The following is a 17603-nucleotide window of genomic DNA, read 5'->3' as shown; positions in this document are numbered from 1 at the left end:
AGATATTATGCTTACTTAGCTTTCTGACACTCTTTAATCACCTGTGGCTTTTGCACACCCACTGGCACACCTGGCTACCAGGGTTTGCAGGTGGGCTTGCCCGGTTGCCACATGCCCAGCCTGCACAGACAGCTCAGCACCAAGCCCTGGCACCAGAGCAAGGGCTGGCAAGCAGAAAGTCTGGGCAAGCTTATGAGCAAGTGAAAACCTGCACAGCCTCGGGTGTCTAGAAGTGCTCTGAAGAGGTATAAGCATTTTTGCCATCTGAACAAGTTTGCTGTTTGGGGCAGCTGTATACAGGTTTGTGGTTTGTTTCTTTGGTTGCGGGGGGGAGGAGGGGGTGTCTTTTTTGCAAGCATGTTCCTGATAGTTACCCTTGTCAAGAGTTTTCTAGCTTCTGACTAGTTGTAATAGTCAACAACAGCTGAGCAATAGAAGGATTTGAGTCTGAAGAAGTTACATTGCTCAGAAGCCAAAGAATGAAGTTTTACCCCTGCTAAGAGTCGAGTCTGACAGAAGTGAGGGCCAGAGCCTGCTCCAGCACCGTGAGCTTTTCTGTGGGCAGTACAGGAATACATTGGGTTATCCTCACCAAAAGAGGACTGACACACAAAGCCCTGGGCTGGAAGCAAGAGGAGTGAATACTGGCAAGAGCACCAGCAGCCCTTGCTCACCAACTTTGAGATCTAGAGAGCAATCCTGCCATTGGGGACAGCAATGGGTGGGAGAAGAGAGGAAACAAATACTGGGAACCTTAAGAAAGCATTTATATTTCTTAAGTGAAGCTTGGCAAATCCAGCCAGGTGAGAGAAGCATTTCCACACAAGCTAAGAGAAACAGCTCCCAAATTGTCCTTCCAAGAGAAGATGCCAGCAGCCCCCAGCTCTGCCCTGGAGTCCAAAGATCCATCCTGCAGGTTCAAAGCACATGTGCTTCCAGCAAGCACTGCTGCTTTTCACCTTGCACACTGCCCAGACTGATATCTGAAACTCCAGCTTCCACTTATTCACATCTTCAGAGAGATATTTTTGTTCCTTTCCTCTTGGCATTTTGATCTCTAAACACTTGAATAAGTAGCGTTTTGATTGTATTATGATGATGGCAGCAGGGATATTTTTCTGTCACTACAGCACATGCACTTAATACACAAGAGGCTCTCAGTGAGTCAGGTTTCACTCAGGACATTAGTTTTTCTGTGTGAACCATTTATTTTGCTGAGTTGGCATTTATACACATTCCCCCTCCCCCTTTCACCATTTGAAATCTGAGGCAACTATAAGCTTGAAATCATATTTTTTTTTCTTTTTCCCTGGAAAGCTAAACTCACTGGTGTTTACATGTGGCCACCCAAATTCCACACCAAGCTGCTGAAACCATGTTTCTCTCTTCACAAAGCATTCAAGGCCTGGCTGGTGCTGGTTCCCACATTCCTGATTCTGGCCAGCCGGATTAAAGCTCCTCACTCACAGCCTGCACCTCTTCCCTCATGCATCTAAATTTACAGGGATAAATCGACACCAAGGAAAGCCTTAACAAGTGCAAACTAATTTTTTTCACAATTTTAAGTGCAGCATAGCCTCTCTTTCCTGCCTTCTCTCACCGTCATCCAGCTGTGCCCATAAACCAGAGTCTGAAGAACCAACACAGGAGTTGAGGGGAGCCATTAAATCTGCTTCCCCAGAACTTTAACACTGCAGCAATTTGTAGTGGAATTATTCTGGAAGCTCACTTTGCAGCCTACCTCCACACGGGGTTTGGTGTTGGGGTCAAGCAACCTGCTGTTTGCAAATCCTTCCACTCCAACTAAAGGCAGATATCAGGGAGGTCATGCCCAGGAGGACCCATGTCCTACACCAGTATCCCAGCTGATAAGCTAAAGTCAAGTTCAACCTCTTCTTCTTCAAATGCATTATTGCTTGTGTTAGCTAATCTGCAAGATATGCCAGCTGTCTGGCAAGCAATTCTGGGCAGTACTGTTTATTTGGGATAGGATTGGACTCTACAAATCCAAATGGAACTTCTTAATCCTCTTGTTGTTGGTTTCTGTTTGGTGTTTTTTGTTTATTTGTTTTTTAAAATTCACCTCAGTCAAGAATGTCTGAAGGTGTGCTGGGCTTTAGGAGGCAGGGAAACAAAAACAGGCCACAAACCTAGAACTTTACAAGGGTTTGTATACGTTCTTTTTTTTTAAGTTATTTCCTTGCTTCTTTTTTAGAGTCTTTGGGAAACCAGAAACCAAAGTTTATTTAGTTTATTTGTGTACTAAGTTCTCCTTATCACCACGGAGCAGGTGCAATAGACTACAGAAACCAGCTTCAGTTTACTTGTTGGTTTTCTTCGTTTGTTTCCCCCTCTCCTCCAAAAGGACCCTCAAACACTTTCATGGTGAGCACTGCAAAAAGTGAGAAGAGCACCTCTGCCAGTATTCCAGCCCCCCTGCACTGCCACCACTGCTTCAGAGGAAAGCAGAACCTCAAGCCTCAGCAGTGATCAAAGAATAAACTGGCTGGTTCCTCAGCAGAGCATCAAACTGTTCTAGAGCCCTGAACCTCTCCACCACACAATACTGCTTCCACAACTTTCAGACATCCATGTTCCAATATCTACACCAAGCAACCCAACAGCTTGACCTCAGCACATGGAAACCCACAAAAAGCTCAGGTAGCTAAAGAACTGTTGCTATTTCTATTTGCTGTGATACTTGACAGAAAATAAGTTGGGACCAGCTAGACTACTTGTTGCTTCCCTCAGCACCCTCCGCAAAGTAGCCAGCCAAGGAAGTCTCAAACAGCCAAAGAAACACAGACTAGGCCTCAGCTAAAGGACTAGAAAGCACCTCTTTCATAGCTAGAGAAGATGAACATCATATTTAAGCCCCGTAATTACTTACTGTTAAAAGAATAACCATTCTCACACCTCCTTTCCAAAGCAGCTGCCCTTCAGACAGAGCAGGACAGCTGGTGGTCCCAGTCCAAGAGACCTCCAAGCCTTCTTTCAGAGAGCACAGCTGACATGCTTCTCTCTCCAGGCAAAGGGAAGCCTTTATGGTCTAATCAGTCTGGCTAATTATGCCTCTCAGCTGCTTGATTACCAAGTAACTGGTGCTCTTTAACCCTTTACAGTCTGGTGTCATGGGAGTCATCATCACATCCCTCCTCTCTGCTTGAGGACGTGGACCATTCTTGGTGAGGATCATGTGTCCCTTCCTGCATATCAGCAAAATTCTTTAATCCATTCATGGATATTGTTTGCATCTTAGCTAATTGAACTTCAGCCTGTTTGCATTCACATTGTTTCCAGGCACGTACTGAGGCAGCAGAGACACTTCTCCATGAGCTTCCTTCATGGTCCACAAGAATCATTGTAGGTCTTCCTGTTAACTCAATCTCTTTACAAGAAACATGTGTATAATTGTTACAAAGAGCTTTGTCCACCAAAAGTAATAGCATTAAGCACAAAACACCAACTGGTCTTTGAATAGCCTGATGGTGTATCTTGAAGAGGTGAAGCAAAACTCCCCATAAACCCAGAGCGAACACATACCAGGGAAGTGTCTTGAAATTACCCTCTAGCATCTGCCTGCTTTGTGCATAATAAACTTGCTTTTATTTGGAAGTAAATAGCAGATAGCTCAATTTGTCTTTTATTCTTCCGTTAATGATTGAACCTGGGGATTATCATCCATCCAATGCCTAAAGCTTGCAGATGAAGTCACTTCTTCATCTAGACAGGATTTTCTTCATTTGGGGATATCTTTCAGCAGCCCATTCAGCCTTTTACCTGTACCAGTTGTTTGAAGTGCCTGCCATTTTAACTCCATAACTGTGATTTTGCCTGCAAGTGTTGCTATACAGCTCTGGAGTGGTGAGGACTCCTGTGAACAGCCCTTTACAAACAATATCCACGATATAATAATTAACTCTATAAGCATGATCTGTAGCACAGGCAAAGTATAAAGAGGCAGTCTGAGCTATCATTATTTTTGCATTAGCCATTTCTACACACTGCTAGCCATTTACCTGATGTCTCTGTTTACACTCCATCAGAGTATCTCAAAGAGGAAAGGATTGGCAGGATGAAAGAAAATAATCCAACTTCATAAGAGCATGAAAACATGTTTTTATAATTTTACAGGTGATCGGTAATATTTGCTATGGATTTGGAGTTTTCATTCAATTTTTATTAAAGCCAGGTATTTTAGCTTTCATCTCACACATCTGGGGGAACACCAGGGAATGAAGATTCCTTAGAATTTAAATTATGTGAAATACAGAGATTTCAAGTAAAAAGCTATACTTTTGGAGAAAGAAATGATGGTGAATAAAAATTCCACGTTCATGTCAACAAGAACATTTTCAAAGAACTCAAGTTTATACTTTTCTCCAGCAAATGTGGTTATGTATATTTTTCCATTTCATTTCCTCCCACTACTCTCTTTTTGCTACCTACTCCAGCTGTTCCTTTTCTCTCTCCCCTCTTGCCTCTAGCTTGTGCTTATAATTAATTGCCTCTGTAGTAGATTGTGACTAAAAAAAATTGAAACTGCTTTCAAACATTCAACCCTCAATAGCAAATATCACATATCAGTGGAACAATTAATATACTTAATCTTAAAAGCTCTGCTCTCACGTTTAAATCAAAAGGTTAAGACATTAATCAGTCCAGTTTTTAATAATGCATTCACAGCTTTGTTTTCCAGTGAGGAGCAATAGATTTCCATATTCAAGCTGGGGAAGAAGAAAGGCTTCTCCTTGGAAGAGATTCTTGTTTGCAATTACATTTGTTTCCATTCTTTTTATTGCCACAGCCATTAACCCCAAACTCCAGCCCTTTCATCTAAAAAGCTGCAGTATTTCTTAAGGATTTTTCAACATGCACTACTTATTCCCAGCCTATAGTCTCTGCCGTGATCTGGAGACACGTAACACCAAGTGATGGGTCTCTCCTCAGTCCCATTTCACCCCAGTGTTTCTCCAGTACTAGACCTCCAACATACCTAGACCTGATTTATCCTAGAGTCAACAAGATGAAAAATAGGACTACAGCTTCAGATACAGCAGAGAAAAAAAGTGAGAGTCTTGAATTAAAAAAAAAAATTAAAATAATTTTTAAAAGCCAGGAAATATGCTGAATCATCCAAAATGTTGCAGATAATGATTCAGACCTTGCTGAAATTAGATGCTCATTTCTCTGTCATTTGCATTCTTTCCTACAGATTGCCTTAACCTTGGACATGAACAGAAGAATTTCTTGCCTTTACTGCAGTTACTCTTCTGTCAGAGCAGGCAGCATAAACCAGGGAATGTTCTCAGTTAGAGTAATCAGCATAAAAGACAAGACATTTGTAGTAGTTTTGCTTTAATATATGTGGCTGCCTCCTAAGAAGTTTGCGCTGCCCAGAAAATACCCTCGTGTGCTCATGGTTCAATGTTTTCTTTTCTTGTCCCAGAGAAAAGGCTGAGATCGTGGAGTGCATGGGTCCCAGCGTAACTCCAGGAAAGGCACACCTTTGCAGAGCAGCGCTTGTCAAAAAGGGGCTGGTATTGCAATAAATAATAATACCGATGTTTATTTGTTTTTGGGAAAGATGTTGTGGGTTTTGCTTCAGGATCTGCTTTGTTTTCTTCCATCTTGAGTCCTCAGTTTTTGTTTTCCTTTTCCTTTCCATTAAGAAAGCAAAGAGCAAACATACAGGAACCCTGGAGAAAAAAAAATGGAAAATATGGATTGAGAAAACTTTAATAATTATACCTAAGATGAGTCATTTTTCTGAAATTCAATTTTGATTTTCACAGAGCCTTTTGACTGGAATATCAAAATACATGAGGAAAGAAAATTAATAATCTTTGGCCTATAATAGAATATTGACCTATTTTACCTGAGAGAGGGGAAGAATAAATCTAGGAATAAATCTACCTCATAGTACATCTTGCAGTCAACTCTTTTCCTGCAGCAAATAGGTGAGCAGCAGTACCATCATTATCATCATCATCTGCATTATTATACACTTAGAGATGTTGATCTTAGTTACAGTGTATGCCAGAGAGTGCTGTGAAATGCATTTCAATTTATCACAAAATGTCCTAGAGGTGTGAATTAGAAAAAAAATATTATTAAGTCTCTTTTGTCTGTATATTTCCATGTTGATTTTAAACATTTTTGAATTTTAGAGAAAAATCATCAGTGATAGCAAGTTACATTTGCAATGCAAAAATAATTTAAAATTAAGTAACTTACAGGTATGCCTTTCTTGTATGATCTAAAGGATGTTCTTGGTGCTGCAGAAGGACTCTGGACCAGAGGTGTGCTGTGCAAGGCTTTGTGCTGTGAGACACAAACACTTAACTAAGATAAATTGATTCTTTTAAGATCAAACACATTGGTTAATTGTTTTCTGTGATATAAGGCTAATGGATGTATTAACAAACTCCAGATTCAATAAAGGAGAAGAGATAAGCTGCTGTTGTTTACAATAGTTTAATTCATGCACACAGAAGATACAAGGGAACAACGTGTGAATTAAATGTTAGGTACTAGAGACCTTTTAGGAAAGGATGTGACTGAAGTAAAGAAGTAAAATAGCAGGAGTAGAACTGGAAACAGACTCAGGGGGAGGGAATCATGTCAACTTGTTGCTTGTAAAGAGCTGGTATGAGAAATAATCCTCCTTAATCACCAGATTAAATTAGTAGCTCATTCATTGCATGTGTTCATCTATGCCACAGATGGTTCATTTGCCCTACCAGGCAGTCTTTAACATACACCCAGAAAGCCAAGACTGTTGCAAAGACAGGGAGAAATGATGTTGCCTTAGAACCATACTGCCAGCAGGGCCAGAAGATCTATAGAGGAAAGATGGGAATAGCTCTAGGGATGCCCCAGCCTGGATGGTCTTGCTTTGCCTTGCTCATTTTCAGGTAGGTAGGTTGGTTGGTTAGGATATGTAGGCCACATATACAAGGACCATTGGCATCTGTGAGTGGCCAGTGCATAAGTTACCCTCTACTTCTCATCTGCTGCAACACAGAGACCAGAGAGGCTTTGCCAGCCCGCCAGGAATAAAACCATGGAGAGTATGGAGGGAGGAAAAACTTCAAAAGATGAGGAGATGCTATTACATCTTGCCATGGTCATGTATGTACATAACATACCACTGTTATACAAATATTTTACATCATTGTAGACGATGAAGGATTTTCTTGGGAAAATGAGCAGGGGAGACTGGTACGGAAAGGAGTTTCAGGCACAGATCTGTTTTGCTTCTGTGCTGGAGTTCACCAGAAGTGCTTCACCCCAGAGACAGTTGCCTTACAGCAAGGGGCTTCTTTGTTCCTATGGAAGTCATCCCAACAAGAAATGAGTGAAGGTAAAATATCTTTGAAGATTATTGCACCATTAAAAATTAACTAAAACCTTATAATGATTTGGAAAAAAATGTATCATTTATGAAGGATTAAAACCACCCATTTCTTTTTACTGAAACAGTACTGGGTGATACTGTCCACCCTTGCAGCCATTCAACAATTTAGGCAAGTGCCTATATGATGATGTAAAAATCTCTGATTTTTTTCACCCTCTGTTTTATGGTGTTTTCAGCTAAGTATAAGCACATAAAGTACCACATGATTTAAAGGACGTACTGAATGTCACACAAATACCACTAACAGCCCTGAATACAGCTAAAAACTACTTTACTAGCAGTGTTTATCCAAAATATGTATCAAAAATTTCAAAGAATATAAATATGTACAAAAAATAAAGTCTGTTCACAGGATACTGAGAAAAATTAGACAGGTCTGCAATCATCAAATGGCTGTAATAATTTATTTACTCAGTTCTACTCCTGACCACCAACAAGTGGGTAGTGAGACTCCACCAACCACCTTGTTTTCTTTTGGTGATTTTGTTTGGCTTTTATTCTACTTAAAGACAACCAGAAATGTTGGGGGGTTTATTGGTGTTCGGAATATAATTAGAGATCAAACCTAATAGTGTTATTCATTTGTAGAGATAAAGGTATAGTGCTATTAAAAAACCACAGCTACTCAGGAAATGCACTGATAAACAAACACATTTATTTTATGTATGTGTTGTATCCACACACACGTAGTGTGTGTGCGTATAAGATCCCTTATTATGCCCAGCAGTAAATGCCCATACAGCCTACGCACGATTTGCTCAATTTCTTACCTTCTTCATCCTTTACATCGTTCTGCTCTCAATTCATTCACATTGTAACTGCACTCCTCTATCGCTGAAAGTGCAGGAGACACATGTCCAGTAGCAAAAATACCTGTTCTGCTGCTTGGGTACTATCTGCTACAGATAATTTCTGTTCCTTCCTCATGCCTGAGCTGGTGCTTCTAGAGCTAAATATCTGACAACAGCATCATAGGAAGCCACCAAGCTTCAAGTCACTCTTGGTGCTTCAGCAAGAAGTTGGGTCTAAGTCAGATGGCTGGAGCTGGTGCAGTGAAACCTGGGGCCCCAGAACGAATCCTGAAGCTTTATTGCATCTGAACACAGCACGCCTGGTAGTCCCAAGAACTGGCTAAATGCCTTTCAAGCCCAAGCAACGTAGCAAATTTGAACTTCACCTCTCTGACAGGAAATCAATGCCTACTTTTAGTATCCAGCTTCCAGACTACATTTTCCCTTTCCCCTTTTCCATGCCAAGTCCCTGTCCTTCAGGTGGCTGCCTTCTGCTTTCCCAGAAGTGTTCAAGAAAGAGCTGGAGTGGAGGAAAACAATCATCGACATTTATGCCACAGTGGGCGAATGCAGGTTAATGACAGATTGGTGACAGCCATCACCCGACAGGTTCCTGCCTGCACTGTCAATCTGTAGCATTCAAAGGAGATGCTGTTTGTGGCACTCAAAGGTCAGCTTTGCAATTTAACACACTTTGCGATACTGTTTTCAAAATCCTCACACTCAGTGCCAAGTGAAAAGAAACCAGGGAATCAAACACTAAACGTCTGCAAGGCTCATGACAGCAATGCCTGAGCCAAAGAAATCTGGCGTGTCTGAACTCCTCATCCTGAGAAGAGCGTTTTTTTTTCCCTTTCTCCCCTCACTCTATCTTTCTTTTCTTCTCAGCTTCCCACCACATCCTGAGGTTTGAGTCACCGTGGGTTGTACTTTTATCAACAATGAAACACAGAGACACCTTTCACAGCTGCTGAGCTGGTTTCTTGTTTGGAATTTGGCTTCACAAAGGCTAGTTGTTTGCTTTTGGAGAGTTCACGCACATGTGTACACAGCCTGAGACTTGCACACAAAGAATCCTCCGTTTGCTCATGCTGTAGCAAACCTGCACAGCTGTACACTGCTGAATCCATCACCAGAGGCCATTGCTGCTCTCCTGTCACCCTGGAGCAATGAGATGATGCCAGATATGTTAGTAGGTAGCCCAGTGTTTAATTAGAACCCTGCAAAATAAAAAATAAATGATAATTTAAAAATACAGTGGATGATGAGCCTTCCCAGTACACTGTGAAGTGACAACATCATCAAGATTCACGTTACTGATTTGAGATCCTTACGTAGAAAATTCTTTTTAGAGCTGCAAAGTTTGTCTTAGAGCTGCACTTGCAGCTTCTCATTTCAACAGAGTTTCTCATCCTGCTGCATTCCTCAGTCACAGGGAAATGTTATTACCTGGGCTGGATGAACAAGTGGGGCGAGTTGCTCTTCCAGAACCACATCCCGCTACCGCCCGGCACAGCAGCCCATTCCCACATGTGCCAATGCCTCTGAAGACTATCCTGTTAACTTGATTAACTTTCCTTCTTGATATCCTTTCTCCCCCTACATCCCAACCCCAGCACACTGTTTTTCATTTTTGCGCTGCCTCTGCACTTCCTGATGGCCTCTCATACCGAAAATGATGAACTCCAGCAAGAAAAGCTCTTCTCATGGTATTTCCTGCCTGTCAAACAAGAGGAAGCATCAGAAACCTTGTGAGAAAACCATTTCTCATGATACTGCTGGGTTAATAAGCTGGGCCCAGATGGCTTGGACAGGTTTGGAGAGCACTCACGTTAGTATCTGAGCGTTAGGATGTTTATCTAACTTTTGATCCTGTTGAGGTTTGGCTATCTCTTTCAGGTCCCACGTAAACTTTGATGCTGTCTGTGGCTAAATGTGTTTCACAAGGAGGGTTATTTATACCTCCTGATCAGGTCAGGGTGTGCACGGTGCTTCAAGCTGCTCTAGTTGCATGAGGACACACTCTCATGGCATGGAGTCCTGAGTTTGCACTGACTCATGGAGTTTTAGCTCCCACATATCCTGACAAGTGGGGATCTGTGCAAGTATGTTGATAAATCCCTTTGCTAATTCCTTTGACATAAGCAACCGATCATTCAAAACTCTTACAAGTAAACAAGGTGAAAATTTTCTTCTTCAGCGTGTTGCAGTCATCCAAATCTGGGAAAAAGAATTACATTGTGTGGCTTAGTTCACTCGTCACGTAAATTGAATAGGAAACAGTTGAATCAGAGAGTATGTCGTCTAAACTTGTTAATGAATATTGGAAGAAAAGACTTGAAAGAGTCTAGGTTTACTTCCCAAATAATTCCCAAGTAAGAAAAGGAGCTACAGTCCTCTTGGAAAAGCAGTGGGTTGCTGCTGAATTTAGCATCTAACCTTAACAAGCACAAGCTTAAATCCATGTAAGATGAGTGAGACTAAAGAGTCTCACTAGGCTGGGACACTATGATGGAACATTTTCAGCTGTTTTTAACCCTGGAATTCTTCCCTCTCATCCTGCAGACGCTGCCGGAAATCCCCGAGGCAGCCAAGGGCATTTGGGTATTCATTTCTGCATGTCAAAATGTCCCCGTAGGCTTTGCAAAACTCAAACCAGCTCTGCTTTGTGTTTGTCTGAATGACAATGTTAGCTACTGATTTCTCTTGGAGATGGTATAGTTCCAAAAAATCAAAGGTTCAATTTTGCTGTAGTGGTAAATGGAAATAAAAGACAGTCAAACTACCAATTTCCTGCCTGAAATGAAAGTAGCTACCGAGATGCAATAAAAAATGTCAAAGATTCAAACTGTGTTACTCAGTAGAGCTTCTCAGGACATACCTGAAAGTGTCTCTTCACTTTATTTTTCTCATTTATTCCAGGGTAGACCAGACTTTCTTTACTGGGATGTGTTGGCAGCAAATAGCATTTCATGAGACAGATACAGTCTGCAATGTCCTGTCTGCTGTTTTCTGCTGTTGTCTGCTGTTCTTATTAACAATTTTCCCCCCTCATCTATGTCTGCTCCATCTGAAACAAAGAGTCTACATGTCAGATGTTCATTATATTGATGATGTCCCAATGACAACCGATTTATTTTTCTGCCTGCACCTCCAAGAATTGTATTAGTAATGATGTCTCTCTGCTCTAGAGATGCTTTGTAAAAACTGATGTTCTGCCATGAGGATACTTAATTACATCTTCTTAAAGGAATACAATTAAGTTTGCAGGTGAAAGATTGCTCTGGGGTTAAAAATGTATTTTCAAATTAGTTTTCCTGGTGGGTAGGATATTTAATTTTCATTTTGGTAGCCAAACTGGAGAATTGATCTGAGAGATCTAGAAAAATGAATGCTCTGAAAAGCAGAAATGACATGCATCAGAGCTGTCTGTCAACCTTTAGGTGATGTGATATTTGGTGGTAAAACCAGAAAAACAACATAACATATATGACAGTGCATCTGGTCATGAGAGACGCCCTGTGGTACAGATACTGCATGATGATGGGGACAGGGCTGATGTCCCCCAGGACTGTCAGCCAGTTATACAGGCCACTGCTGAAACTGCACGTCTTCATTTGCATTTCCATCAAGGCTTCCTGGGATGATAACAAGGAAACCTCAGTCCCTGCAGAGATCTCCAATACTGCTAAAGCCTATAGAGAAGATCACACCAAATGCTCATCCTGTGAGGATGGGCAGGCAGTGACCGATTCATCCACTCAAGCCAGCAGAAAGTCTCTTGGTTCTCCTGAAGCCTCCATGAGAAGCAAAGGTCTTTCATCTGTGATTTCCAAACTGTCCTGACCCTGGTAAAAATTGGACTTTCTGCCACAGCTTCATTTGACTCTTTCTTGGAATCATTTATCCTTTCAGCTCAGCCTGCTCCAATGTTTTCCACATCACCTCTGACATATTTAGTTTCCACATTAGCCATAACATATTTATTATTTTTAGCTGGGCAGTTCCTTTCTGAAAGTAAATCACATTTTCATAGCATTTTGGAAACAAACCCAAAAAGATGCCTGAAAGGAATGTCAAGAAATACATGCAGCAATACTTCCCTGCAATACAAAACATAGCTGATTTCACATGCAGATCTCTTCAAATGCTGGAAACCACCTGCTTCCCAAAGCACACAATTCTGTAGTCCAAACCAGAAAATAAATAAAGTGGCTACACGCATACATACACACACACATATATAAACCCTTATCCAAGTCTATTTTAGCACATCAGAAACTGTTGATGTGAAAAAGGACATGAAGAAGAAACTCCTTTGTGTACCGCTAATTTAAAAATAGTCTATCATAGTTATTTCCAGAATATGTCAGCATATAATTTAAAACAAATGTTTTGGATGAAAACAGAGCTTTTCAAGTTACTTGTGGCAAATAATATTTATCATAATATTGATTTTATTTGTGGTCTTTTCTCTCCTGTTTTCTGCTAAGCCACACATTACTGGAACATATTCACCATACAGTTTGGACAAACAATTGCCAACCTGTTGTCTTTTTTTCAAATTGTACAGTATGATATTTTGTTAGATGATTTTAATAATCATGATCATACTGGTTGGTTCAGTTGCATTAAAATGTTTTGGTTACTTAACCAGAGAGACTGAAGAGCTTAAACATGAAACCCAACAGACAGTAAATTATAATAAATGCACTTCCAGGTGTAAATATCTGCTTGAAAACAATAAGTTAAATAAGTTGCAACTCATTTAAAAAAATACTTCAGAAATTAGGCAAGCATTAATCACAATATGACCAAAATCTTTCAGGCTCACTAAAGTTTCCGGCCTATTCATGGGAGCATTTGTGAATCGGGTTTTAAGCGCTATATCTGCTCCAGCTGACCAAACAACCAGAGAGGGGAAAAAAAAGAAAAGATTGTTCTGGAAAAAAAATTGAAATAAACCTAGATGAGACATCTGAGCTGGAGAGTGCTTGGTAATGTTGGGAATATTCTTTGCCTTCCTGGTTCCCAAGGCTGTAGACCCTTTCACGTAAAGATATTTCTGATGCTGCTTAAGCTGCTCTCTACCCAGGCTAAAAGTTTCTTCACCAATCGGGTAAACCCAGATCTAATAGACCCGCTTCACTGAGAAAAAGCCCTACTGCAGCACTGCAGATTTTCTATGCATGTACAAGGGATTAAATCAAACCTTCAGATACAAAAAAAACTCCTGTTCTTTAGCAAAGTTTGGATCTGGGTTTAGATCCAAACTCCACGGCTCAGGATCGTTGCCAGTTCTGTCGTGTCTTTCCATTCCTCTTTCTGGACACGATCAATAGTGGCCATGCCAGTAGAAATGAACATTAGAAGCTGTTTTTAGAACTCTGCTAATTTGTGTGAAAGCAAAAAAGGAGCAAGAATACCCAAACTGAAGCCTCGTTTTCCAAAATTTCCATCTCCCTTCTACAGACTTCGGGTTTGGACAAGGTTCAGTTTTAAGGTGCTTAGCACACAACTCTCCACCTAATGACCATTGTGCTGGCCAAGACCTGGTCCTGCTCTGCTTCAGCACAATTTAAACTCATCACTGAAATAAATGGACGAACTTGAGATTTCACCACGGTAACATGAAAAAAAAAAAAAAAAAATAACTGAGGACCCTGGAAAATTGCTCCTTTTGCTGGATTTTTAATACTTTAGTTTGACTCTTTACTACATCTTATTGATTGACCCCAGCACTAAACCTCCTGAAATCACTGGATGGACCCACTTTGATGAGCTCTGCATTTCTGCATTCAGCCTATTCCCAGAAAACCATCCTTCATACTACAAGAGGAATGAAAGCATGTGGGTAGGTATGCCTGTGAGAAAAATGTTTAAAATTATTCTTGTTCTCTTGCTCATTTCAAACATTAACCACAGAATTCATTCGCTCTTTATAAGCACACTCTCTATGAGACTTTCACATGCATGAGCCATAAATATTGCATTTAGTCAGGTTCCCGCCACATTATTAATAGGTATTCTGTTTACACCCACCAGATTTGATAGAAAACATTGCTTTTTCTGTTGGGAATACACAAGAACTAGTTGGCACCCATAAAATAAATGCTGCTTGATGTAAATTGCTTCAGAGAGAGAGACATACAATATGTTTATCCAAAGCCTTGCAAAAATCTGTTTGGATACATGGCAGCTAGGGAACGTGTCACCTACAACGCAGCTGAGCAGAGGTTCCAGTTAAATCACTTTAATGGTAATATAAGCCATGCTGCAAAGAACCCCTTGCAGAGACAGCAAACCATGACCTGCTTAACAAAAGCTGGTTTGTTATTTATTTTTCTTTAAGGTGGTCTGATAAACTGAGGCGTTTACTGGGTACCCTGAGCAGAACCACATGGGGCCATTTGCTGATGGTGCTGCCCTCGGAGTGAAAAGCTGGGTGCAAATGACTGGAGACACCCCCCCAACCATCTCCCCACCTGTATTCACTACTTCACCAGTTTGTCTACAAATTAATTTTAAGGGTCTTTGGGGATTAAAATACAAATAAGTAAATAAATAAATGAAATATATGATACTAAATTATCTGTTTATCTTGGGGTTTGCAAATCACAAAGTTTTGTGGCTGACCAGGACTGAAAAGTCACCTTCCTGCACACAAACCGGTGACAGCATGGTACAAGGAATACCACATCTGAGTGACAACCTACAGGGAAGCTTTCCATTCTCCAGTAGCAGGAACATCTAGGGCAAAGTCTTATTACTGTCATTTATTTGTTTGCCCGAGGGCAGTCTCCCCAGGAGCTAATCAAGCAGCCCATTAGAGAGTCTGCACACAGTGAAGAGATCCCGGCTCAAGGCACTCACAGCTGGGTGCTGCCCAGGAGACGACCAGGTGACGCAAAGCAGTGGTGACAGGAACCCGATGTCCCCACCAGACCGTGATGAGTAGTTTAATTGGTGTGTGACTGGTGTTGTGGCACACCAGTCACAGCCAGAGTGGGCTGGTGGTGAGGTGCAAAGGGAAAAAGCACTGATCCATAATGAGCCCTGGCAACACCTTGGGAAGAGATCGTAGCTTTCTTTTTGTTTCTAAGCTTGACTCAGCACGGAGCAGGTGCAGAGCTGGCAGCCAGGAGCAGCAAAGCCTAGAAAACATTCAGCTGAGCAAGGAGAAAATGATAGGGAACCACCACATAATTTTTCTGTGGATAATCTTACCTTCCCAAAGACCCTGCAGCACTGTCTGCAGGCAGGTTCTCTCCAGTCACTCACAAACCGAGTTCATAGGATTGGAGAGGTTCATGGAAATCAGTGCAGCCTCCACAGTTCAGGTAACAGTATTACCTGTGATGGCCCTACCCCATTCCGTGCAGCTATCAGGCATATGGTTGTTACAGAGCCACCTCTACCTCCTCACTTGTTTTTGTTCTCATCTCCTGATTTTTCTATTCTCCACTGGCTTTAACTCATCATATCCTGTTAAACTGATGGACAGGCTTGGCAACCATGTCCTCGTAAAAAAAGATAATAGAAAAGGCAACATATTGCCAGGCAGATTTTAGAGACGATTTTCCACGCATCTGGAATGCAGCAAACCATGAAACACCTGTGTCCCTTTTAAACTCCACTTTAACCAGCCTGAGGGTGCATAAAGACAGTGCTGTAAAGGACCAACCCAGTTGGCCTGTTGGTAACGTACCGATGTTGAAGGAAGAACATTTTTGAAAGGCTAGATCACTCTGTTCCTTAAGGTCCCTTGTATTCTCCCTGTAAATCTGGCCACACTCACCATGACTGATCTAAAATATTCCATTTTTAATTAGTTCCAGGCTCACAAATGTGATTGCTACATCTGCACAACATAGCAGTGCCAAATCAAAGTCTGAGACTCATGAACGAGTCTTGCACAGTTTAAAGACCTGTTGAAGGAGAAAAATAGGGCTACTCTACTTTTCGAAAGTTTGGAACAGCCAGGTCTCCAAGTCAATCTCACAGCTCTGTTAAAAATGAGCAACTGGGGGAGGTTCTTCAACTTCTCCCAGATTAAAAAGACAGCTCTCAGAAATAATCCATATTCATAAATGCTGTGCTATTCCAAAGATGTAATTGTATCTGGAGGCTGGGCCTTGATTCACCAAAGTCATGCTCTGAAGCTGTCACTGACCGTGTCAGGCTCTGGGTTACTTTCTCACTGGGGTCATCCCGCGACACAGGGATGGAACAACCATCCCGTTTACTCCCAGGTGACATGTCAAATTTACTTTGCTCTCATTGGCACAGTAAATCTCTACCTTCAGTGTCCTGTTTCTGTATTATCTAACTTGATGCTTTTTCTTTTTCTCTGTCAGAGGCATAAGCTGTTAACGAGGATGAAACCTAAATGCTCATAGGAAAGATGTTGTCTTGATAGCTGGGTGAAACCTTTCCATAAATACAAGTTCCTTTATGATGGAGCTCTGTAAAGCAGCTACTTTAACTTCTTTCTTAAGTGCCTTGTATTTTAAGAATTCCTTGAGAAATTATCTCATAAGGAGGACAATGTAAGAAGGAATGCATCACTAATAATAAAGGATACGAGCAGCACTGATAGAGAGACAGATAGATGGAGAGATAGTCACGATTATTATTCTGTGGAATTTTATGCCAGCTGAGACTAACGTTTTTGTGGTTCTCAGAAATCATTGCTGTCCCTAATTGGATGTCATGACTTAGCCATCAAAAGTCTGAGTATATGCTATTCTTTTTTTTTTTTTTCTTACTTTTGTAAATGTTCTGTGTTATTCTTTTACTCTCCTGAGAGCAAGGCTGAAAGTCTCTCACAAGAACTAGAAGGTTAAATCTAAACCATTACAAACTGTGGCTTACATAAGTCTAACCATATGCACTTTTGGAATGTCTCTTACATTTTTAAACTACAGGTCTGTGTGTAACTGCTCTTGCTTTCAAGTCTCAAATACAAGAAAACAGAACTCTGATGTCCCGCTGCTCTAATAAGATCCCTTGTGCGAGGATACTAACACCTGACGTCCCATTGCATCAAAGCTGATCAGAAAATCATTTTACTTGCAACAGCTTACAGCTCCCATTGAGGTTCTGAGGTGGAGTTTATAAGGCTGGAGGTGGAGTTCCTGAGGGTGAATTGTCTAGAGGCAAAATGCCTTTGCTTTCCTGAAGTCTGAGGCTCTGGCTTGCTGGAATACAAGCCTGTTGCCCGTTCCTGCCTTGTCAGGATTAGCAGTACCTACCTGGGACCTGCACTGTTGACCATTGCTGTCAATTAAAACTAAACACATTTCAGTGTGGCTGCCAGCCAAAAACAGAGAACCTGCCAAATAGTAAACACAGAGGATCTGCCTCGTTTCAAAACAATAGTGCCACCGCTG

General features: G+C 41.3%; 1 long non-coding RNA gene across 3 annotated transcripts in view; it reads right to left on the bottom strand.

The window, feature by feature from the left end:
- Positions 1-4099: 4099 nt before the first annotated feature.
- LOC110359912 (uncharacterized) overlaps positions 4100-17603 on the bottom strand; it is a 45228-nt gene continuing 31724 nt past the window's right edge. For 2 of the 3 annotated variants that reach the window (XR_010475351.1, XR_010475352.1), the window contains 3 exons: positions 6238-11281; positions 5917-6083; positions 4100-5699 (listed from right to left, as the gene is read on the bottom strand). This is a non-coding gene — a long non-coding RNA (uncharacterized LOC110359912). The remainder of the gene's footprint in view (positions 5700-5916; positions 6084-6237; positions 11282-17603) is intronic. The other variant, XR_010475353.1, reaches the window with a different exon arrangement.

Source organism: Columba livia, chromosome 11 (genome assembly GCF_036013475.1).
Source record: "Columba livia isolate bColLiv1 breed racing homer chromosome 11, bColLiv1.pat.W.v2, whole genome shotgun sequence".
Classification (NCBI taxonomy): Eukaryota; Metazoa; Chordata; class Aves; order Columbiformes; family Columbidae; genus Columba; species Columba livia.
The sequence above is the reverse complement of the archived record's forward strand: the minus strand, read 5'-3'. Positions and strand labels throughout refer to the sequence as shown.